The sequence below is a fragment of the Aotus nancymaae genome, unplaced genomic scaffold, assembly GCF_030222135.1.
Source record: "Aotus nancymaae isolate 86718 unplaced genomic scaffold, 86718_ANA_hifiasm-v0.15.2.pri h1tg000131l, whole genome shotgun sequence".
Taxonomy (NCBI): domain Eukaryota; kingdom Metazoa; phylum Chordata; class Mammalia; order Primates; family Aotidae; genus Aotus; species Aotus nancymaae.
The window spans coordinates 7,550,885-7,559,291 of NW_026988546.1; the positions used below are offsets into that span (position 1 = coordinate 7,550,885).

The window sequence follows — 8,407 nt, forward strand, 5'->3', positions numbered from 1 at the left end:
GGATTAGGTGTTAACCTTTTAGCTGCTGGATTGGTGGGGAAAAAAGTGCCTTATGGGAGGATCTGGGATCGGCGTCAGCCAGGGGACACTATCAAGAGACAGAATGGTGGAGGGGAGCAGGCAGAGGTCGAGGTCATTCACCAATAGGGACATATTTTAATAACTGGCACAGCCCTACCAAAGCCAGGCCTGCTTCCAGGTGAAAGAAAGAGGGTGGGCTAATTTTTAGGTGGTACTTTTGTGTACTCCCGAATCTTGTATCCATCAAGTCACAAAACACTGAAGTGCTCCTGTGGGCCAGTGCAATGCTGGGTGGCCCAGGGTGAATAACACACAGCCGACAGCCTGAAGGAGCTCACGAGAGCTGGGCAGACAGCTACAGACACAGCCGAGAGTACTAGCAAGGCGTTATGCCTACAGAGGGAGTGGCCATCTGACTTACCCAGGGCATCTGGTAGTGAGTGTTTGGAAAGGGCACACACAGGGGAGCCTGGCACCCTCTCTGTAGCCATCATAGGAGGGCCTAGAGATGCCCATAATCCATCATCAGTAACCATTCGGCAGCTCCCTGCCTCCCACGTCCTCCCTGAGTCTGGAGAGCTCCTTCTGCCGCTATGTTCACTTGCCAGGGACATAACAACACACACCAGCCAGCAACTTGAGCTCTTTAATGAAGGGGGATTTTTTTTTTCTTGAAAGACAATGACAATGATCAATAGCAAAGGGCAAGAATATCCACCTGTTTCCTATCACTTGTTTGGAAAGTAATGAAATATGGTGAAGGCACCATTGTTAAACTTCACATTGCAAGTAAAAGAGTGGTGGGAGAATGTAGCAAGTCAGACATCTAGCTCAAGGCAATTCAGGCATGATTGAGGAGACGCAGGAGCCTGTGCACGTACAACACAGATGCAGAAACTAAACTTTTCCCCCACAGGAGATATTCTGGTGATACTGTCAAGCAGCAAGCACACTCATCTAGTCGTTCATTAGCTCAACTAGCAGGTATTAGCGCTGCTGCCCTGTCCGGCCCTGGGGTAGGTCCTGGGGGCACAGGGATAGCGCATTCCCTGGGGTGTTCATCACCCCACTACAGGAAGAGAAGTGTGAGCAGACAACTTAGAACATCAGAGTTATAAAGTTCTACCTCTATTAAGAAACTCATGAGTTAACCATGGCCATGCTAGACCCAAATCTATGCCCGCCGTGCCAATAAAGCAAGCTGCAGAAGGAAGATTACATTTCATCTCTGGGTTGTTCTCCAGCTCATCTGTGCCGCTCCAGTCACTTGCCAGGGCTTTCTTAGAAGTAGCCAAAGTGTCTTGATTGATGATGGCCTGCAGATCCGACTTCAGAACACTGACTTGCCTCTTACTTTTCAATACCATTCTCATAATCTAAAGACGATGGGGAGGCATGATACTTAATTCAATCTTGTCATTTTATTTTTGCCTAACTCTCCTCCTAATTGCCAAGACTTTTGTTGTGGGGAGAAAGAAACATTGATGCAGGTATTACCCATTAAAAATGAATCTTAACAATGAAAAGGTTAAAATTACACACATTCTAAAACTGCCCTTCTGAAAAGCAGCATTTAGAAAGAAGGCATCTCCAGATCGATGCATTCAGGGCTATCTGGGCATGGCTGCTGCTGCTTCTCTGCACCCCACTTACCCCACGCCCAAATGGCTCTAGAGAGGGAGCCCGTGGATTGGGCCTCTGTGAGGAAGGTGTAGGTAGAGACTGCACCGATCCTGAGGGCGTGGCTGCGGGATTCAGAAGCTGGCTGTCCCTTCCTCGTGGGAGCCTTGGCCATGAGGAATTTAGCCTCTGGGAGGTGATATCCTTAGCTGTCAAATGGGGACAATCTAGTCCCCGACCCTGTCTGACTGCCTGGGATGCACTTAGTGGTCCTCACAGCAGTCCTGGGAGAAGGCACGAGTTACCCCTCCCTTTCACAGAGGAGGACACCGAGGGCTCTTAGGGTATGAAGTAACTTTCCTGAGGGGCAGTAAGTGGGAAGATAAGACTCAGAGCAGGGGTTGGCTCCAGAACCCATGCTTGTTGCTCTGCGTGGGTTGAGTGGAAGAGCACGCTCCAGGGTCATTGCCAGACCAACCGAGTCAGGACTGTGAGAGCCTTGGAGAACAGGACCGGCCGTGAGGACTGCAGTGGCAGAGTCTGGAGAGGGGTCTGTGCTGGGAGGTTGGAGCCCAGCACCGGGTCACGGAAGCCCCAGCTGGGCTCCTCCCAGAGGAGACTGATTTGGAACAGAGTGACAGTCCCCAGGCTCTGTCCCAATAGGGCACTTGCAGGACTCGAGAGGGAACTCCTGGTGGCCCACGAGCCGTGTGCCAGCATCATGAGTGTTTTCTTCAGCCCTTCTCAACCTTTCTCTAAATTGCCCCAGGAGTGAAAAGGTCAGAGCTGAAGTAACTGGTGTCCTGGCAACACCGAGTCCACAGGGCCACACACACAGGTGAAGAATGTGTTTCTCTGTCTTTCATAGGTTCTGCTACAAGGCACTGTTATCTCTGACACTGGCACCTCTGTGTGGGGCCTCTCTCAGGCACCTTTTATTTTTATTTTTTTATTTTTTTGAGATGGAATCTCATTCTGTTGTCTAGGCTGGAGTATAGTGGCACAATCTTAGCTCACTGCAACGTCCACTTCCCAGGTTCAAGAGATTCTCCTACCTCAGCCTCCAGTGTAGCTGGGACTACAGGCACGTGCCACCATGCTCAGCTAGTTTTTATATTTTTAAATTTCTTTTTGATAGAGACAAAGTTTTGCCCTGTTGGCCAGGCTGGTCTCGAACTCCTGACCTTAAGTAATCTGCCTATCAGCCTCCCAAAGTTCTGGGATTACAGGTGTAAACCCCCCATGCCTGACCATCAGGCATCTTTTAAATGTTGACCTGCTTTCCCTCCTGCCCTGAGAGGCCAGGAGCTTGGAGCCTTCCTGAGGAGGGGCGGAGAGGGGGCAGGCTTCTAGCTTTGAGTCACAGGGGCCACCTGGACTCTCCTGCCAGTGACCAGGCAAGGCCACCCAGCCTGCCCTCTGCCTTGCAGATGGATGGAGTGACCACCTGCTCTTAACAGGGACTTAGAGCTTTCACTTCTTTTCAGGAAACTGCTTTGTTCCCTCCTATCTACTTGGCTGAAACCTACCTTAGCCATGTTGGAAAGTTACGTCTTTCTTCTTAGTCTTTTGACAAATAGAGTAACTTCTGTTAAGAACAACACATATGGCTATTAATATAACTTCAAGTTCTCATGTGGGCAGTGGGGAAGCGGAGGTACATGTTTGGGGTAGGAAGGCACAGCTGGCTAAACTGCAACCTCCCCACCCACTGTCTGCCAGCCCTCTGAGTGGCTAGGAGTTCCTGGCAGGGGCCACTTAGCTGACATGTCCCCATGTGCCAGAAAAGTTAAGTAACCCCAGCATCTGACGTGACTGCTACTATGATCTGAATGTTTGTGTCCCACAACCCCAATTTCACATGCAGGCCCTGAACAGATAAATAGCCCAGTGGAAGCAGCATTCCGAGACTGCAGCCTGGCAGCCAGACGGAAGGGGAAAGCAGTCTAGAAACTCAACAGGGAGATGCTGTAATTCAGGTATGAGGCGTGAATGCCCTGGTGAATATGCACACCTAGAACCCCTTGACCTGCCAAAAGTCCATGTTATTATTCAGAAGAGAAATAGCTAAGAGGGGTGTGGCTTAATCAGTGCACACATCCATCACCAGCACTAAAAGTCAGAAATCCTGAGCAGGTTGGGCCTTCCGGACTGTAGCTGAGCGCATGGGGCAGCACCTGAAAGCTACCACCCAGGATGGAATCAGATGCTTCATCTATGCTTACAGAATTTATTTATGTATTTATTTACTTTTAAGACAGAGTCTTGCTCTGTCACCCAGGCTCGAGTGCAGTGACATGATCATGGCTCACTGAAGCCTCAACCTCCTGGGCTCAAGTGATCCTCCTGCCTCAGTCTTCTGAGTAGCTAGGACCATAGCAGTGTGCCACCACACCCAGCTGATTTTTAAACCTTTTTTTTGTGTGCAGAGAAAGGATCTCACTACGTTGCCCAGGATGGTCTCAAACTCCTGGGCTCAAGCGATCCTCCTGCCTCAGCCTTCCAAAGCGCTGGGACTGCAGGCGTGAGCCACTGTGCTGGCCCTGAATTAATTTTTTTTCATTGAAACCTACCTTAGAGTTTGGAGATCTGTAAGCAGGCTGGAAAACCTTCCAGAGCATTAAGAAGCCACAGCTTAAATTTCTTACTAAATAGCCGCACAGATTTCAGGTACTGAATAGAAACTTCTTTCAAGAAGTCGTGAAGGAGAACGTCCTCAATTCCCTATAACGAAAGTATCAAGACACTATGATTCTACTGATGGTGCAGGTGTGACCAGAGCTCACCCATGCCACAGGGACAGGGCGTGTGTCAACAAGTCTGAGAGCCGGTCCCCACCCAGTCTGAGGGGGCAGCACCACGCAGCCCCGCCACTGTTTCTCTTGCAGGACGTCAGGCTGGTGCAGCCACAATTGGAATTTTTTTCAAATGTTTTTAAAAGATTGATAACTGATTCAAATTAAACACACACACACACACACACACACACACACACACTGCTGGCCAATACTAGGTGGGTCAAACCAAACGTATTTAAGGGCTGAACCCAGCTTCCAGTTTTCAATGTTTGTATTAAAAACTTGGAAGTACTAGGTGATTTTTTTAAAAAAAATAATAAAAGGTAAGGCTTATGACTCGCTGAAGGAGAACACATTTTTAAACCAGAAAAGATACAGACCTGACCCTCCAAATACAATCACTTTAGAGATACAGCTTCAACCAAAGCAAAGCAAAACAAAACAAAAACCCTGAAGTTATGCCTATTACAAAGCAATTATTCCAATTAGTCATTTTAGAACGTCTTCTTTTACAGAAATTCCCAGAGAAAGAACATTGACTAGTTCGGACTTCACTGGTGTGAAACCATAGGTCGCTACGTGCATCGGCTTTTGGTTTCCACGAGCTAATTCACAAAAGAAAGCTGAGTGTTAGGCAGAGATCAAAGGGCTCCTGGTCCGCACACCCCACTATTCACTCCTCAGAGGACCATGGAGACGGCAGAGAGCTGGAGCTGTGGGTCCAAACCCAGCGTTTGCTGCCAATTTCTGCAACGGATATAACCCAGAGACTCACGCGTCCTCCTGCCTTGTACAGCTGGACGTCGTGGCACTTGAAGAGCTGGCACACGTCAGGCAATGACATCAGCATGACTGTGTCTTGCGGCCGAGACTTCCAGAAGGAAGTAAGCAAGTCCTCTACCTGGGGTAAGTAACAGAGAATATCGCCAAAACTCATTTTGCACCTCGCAAGACTAACGACCTCCCCCAGATACTTCCTTAGCCCCAGATGACAATGGGATGAGTTTTGTTCCAGTGCGTGTAAAGCTTTGCCCCGCAACTTTTCTAAGCTGTATTTTGGAAGAATTCTTTCCAGGAACCTGCCTGAGAGCGCCTGCGAGTTGGATGGGATAATATAGAACGTTATTAAAATTTTCTTAAGGCAGTTTCCAGAAGGGAAGCTGTTTCTGACCACAAGGGGGCTCCAGTTGACTATACTAGGATGGGGACTGGGCCATAGGGCACACGCAAGAGAGAATAAATGTTCATTGACTGGCTGACTGACTGCCTCAATCATTTTTCAGCTCAGAGGAAGGTGTGATAGTACTTAATCTAAGAGACCTCCTCCTTGCCATCAGGTTAGAAGTCACCTAACGACTGTAGAAGAAAAGGGGACTGATGCAGCTCTACACAGGAGCCTTCTCTAAAGACTTATGTGGACAGTTTCATGGAGGATCAAAATGGCGGCTCCTCTTTTCTGTTTTTTCCCATGTTGACTCTTCAGTTTCCGTTCTTGAACCAGGTGGCCAATCTGCGTCGCAGCCAATAAAGACTCTTGCCTGTTTGGGATGTACTGCGAGGCATCACAGCCTTGTCTTACCTCCCTGGCTCTGGTGCTAAGACCTGCCAGTGACACCAGACAAGGCATTGGCCCCATGCGTAGGTCGTCAAGGAAGAAGTTAGAGTCAGCTTCTGAATCACATGGCCATAGGCCCTGATTTAAAATCCTGTTATCAAGTCTTCTAGAGAAGACTTCTCCAAAGAGACTCTGAAAAATACAACACAGGGTGTAGCAATCCCTTTTCTCTCAGGCTGGGAACCTTGGAGCATGGTGCTTTGGGGAAAGGGGTCTGAGTGGAGCCACCCCCACAAACCCATCTCTGCTCATCCCCCACCACAGGATGCCAAACCCTGTTGCGCCTGCCTCTGAAATATTTCTCCAGCCTGCCCCCATTTCTCTCTGATATCACTGTCACTGCCACAGATCCGACCCTTGTCGCTTCTCACCTCAACTGTGACAAAACCTCCTCACTGCCTTTCTGCTCCATGAAGGCCAAACCCTGTTATCACTGCTCCCACATTGTCTTCTCAATGAGTCAGAGTTTTTCCTGGGGCATCTGACACCCTTTCTAGTATCAGCCTACTTTCCCACCTCCCCTCTGGCTTCTCTTCTTTAGAAATAATAAAATCTAGGCCAGGCACGGTGGCTCACGCCTGTAATTCCAGCACTTTGGGAGGCTGGGGCAGGCGGATCACCTGAGGTCAGGAGTTCGAGACCAGCCTGTCCAACATGTTGAAACCCCATCTCTACTAAAAATACAAAAAATTAGCCAGGCATAGTGGCGCACGCTTGTGGTCCCAGGTACTTGGGAGGCTGAGGCAGGAGAATCGCTTGAACTCAGGAGGTGGAGGTACAGTGAGCCGAGATCGCATCACCACACTCCAACCAGGGTGACAGAGCAAGACTCTGTCTCAGAAAAATAATAATAATAATAAAAAAATCTAGTCATAGTGGCCTTTTTGTCGTGCCCATAAACATCCTGCTGCCTTTACCTGTACCATGGGCTCTACCTGGAATCCTTCTCCTACCCCATTTTCTGTCTATTGCACCTCTGCCTTTCCTACTAGAGTCAGCAGCAACGTGGCCTGCTTTGGAAGCACTCCCTGGCCTTCTCTGTTACTCTTCTCTGGGACCCAGAACAGTCTAATCATACAACTATTCTAGAACTTTCCACATTGCATCTTATTTATTGGGTAATATTGTTCCTTTCATTACCAGACTACTAACTCTCAAGTCTTATGGAGAATACCTTTCTAGTCCCAGTAATGGTGTAGGTCACAGGATAGGAATTAAATAAGTATTTGTTGAGTAAGTGAAGAGGGAAAGGAATATGTCACATATGCAGTGTGGATAGATATTTATAACATTGCATCAACAGGACAGGGGGCATCCTGAAGGTATCTTGGTTTCGCCCTCACTAGAATGCTTTATGCCGAGTAGGTAGCAAATGAGCTTGTGCTGAATGAACGTTATCACCCAAAGTTGAAGTGCTTAGAATATACCAAAGCATCGGAAAAAACTCATTTGAATGTGCATTTGTTTTCTTGGATTTTTCATCTCACACTGCAAAAGATGAAATTCAGAACAGCTGAAAGGTTTATTCATGTTTTCCGCAGCAGATTCCAGGATAAAATCCAATCGTGACAATACCCATGCCAGATCACTCAGCTGCGAAGTCCTGCTCCATCTTCAGTTAGCGCGGATCAATAAAATGGCTCTTCAGCACCATTGAAGAGTCCAGGGTGAATTTTATTACTAATCCTTTATTCAAAATCAGCAGAATTTGGATCTAAAAAATAGTTGAATTTGTATTTAGAGCCTTAAGTTATTTGTACTAGCGACTTGGAGAATTTCCAACTGATTATACTGAATATCAATGTCACCTTCAAGAACTCAATAACTACAACATAAGTGCATAGCATATAAGCACTTCAGTGCCCCGGACATCTGTTGATGGGGTCTCTTCAAATAAAATGATTAATAATGACTCATAAATGCTTGTATTTTATAGATAAAACCCTACCCTGTCAAGTTCTTTATTCCTCACGTTGAGGAAAACGTCTCGACAATAGTTGCAGTATTCGTCAGCAAGGAAGGCCATCTAGAAAGAATGTGGAAAATTATTTAAGCTCGTGGGCCACTTCAAAAATGAGCTGATCCTCACAGACTTTTCTGAAGCTCTCAGAGGCTGCTCTTGTTGCAATCCTCATATGACAATAGCTGGGCTCTTCACTTGGACCACAGCATTTTGTCTGTTTGTTTCTATAAAGTAATGCAGACCTTCTAGGGTGATAGTTCATGTATGCCTTTCACTTCAGTGTTATCACTCATATTTGCAGATTTGTTCGACCACTACAAAGGCCACCAAACGTTGACATCTTTTTCTCTAAACTTCAATTTTCCCCCTCCATAATCCTCAGCCCTAATT

The 8,407-nt window shown here is 47.3% G+C and overlaps 1 long non-coding RNA gene across 1 annotated transcript; it reads left to right on the forward strand.

Annotated features, from left to right (window-relative positions):
• Positions 1-3,447: 3,447 nt before the first annotated feature.
• On the forward strand, positions 3,448-7,966 carry LOC135272790 (uncharacterized). The gene is made up of 3 exons (XR_010340753.1): positions 3,448-3,620; positions 4,955-5,345; positions 5,777-7,966. It is a non-coding gene; the product is annotated as an uncharacterized LOC135272790 (long non-coding RNA).
• Positions 7,967-8,407: the final 441 nt, after the last annotated feature.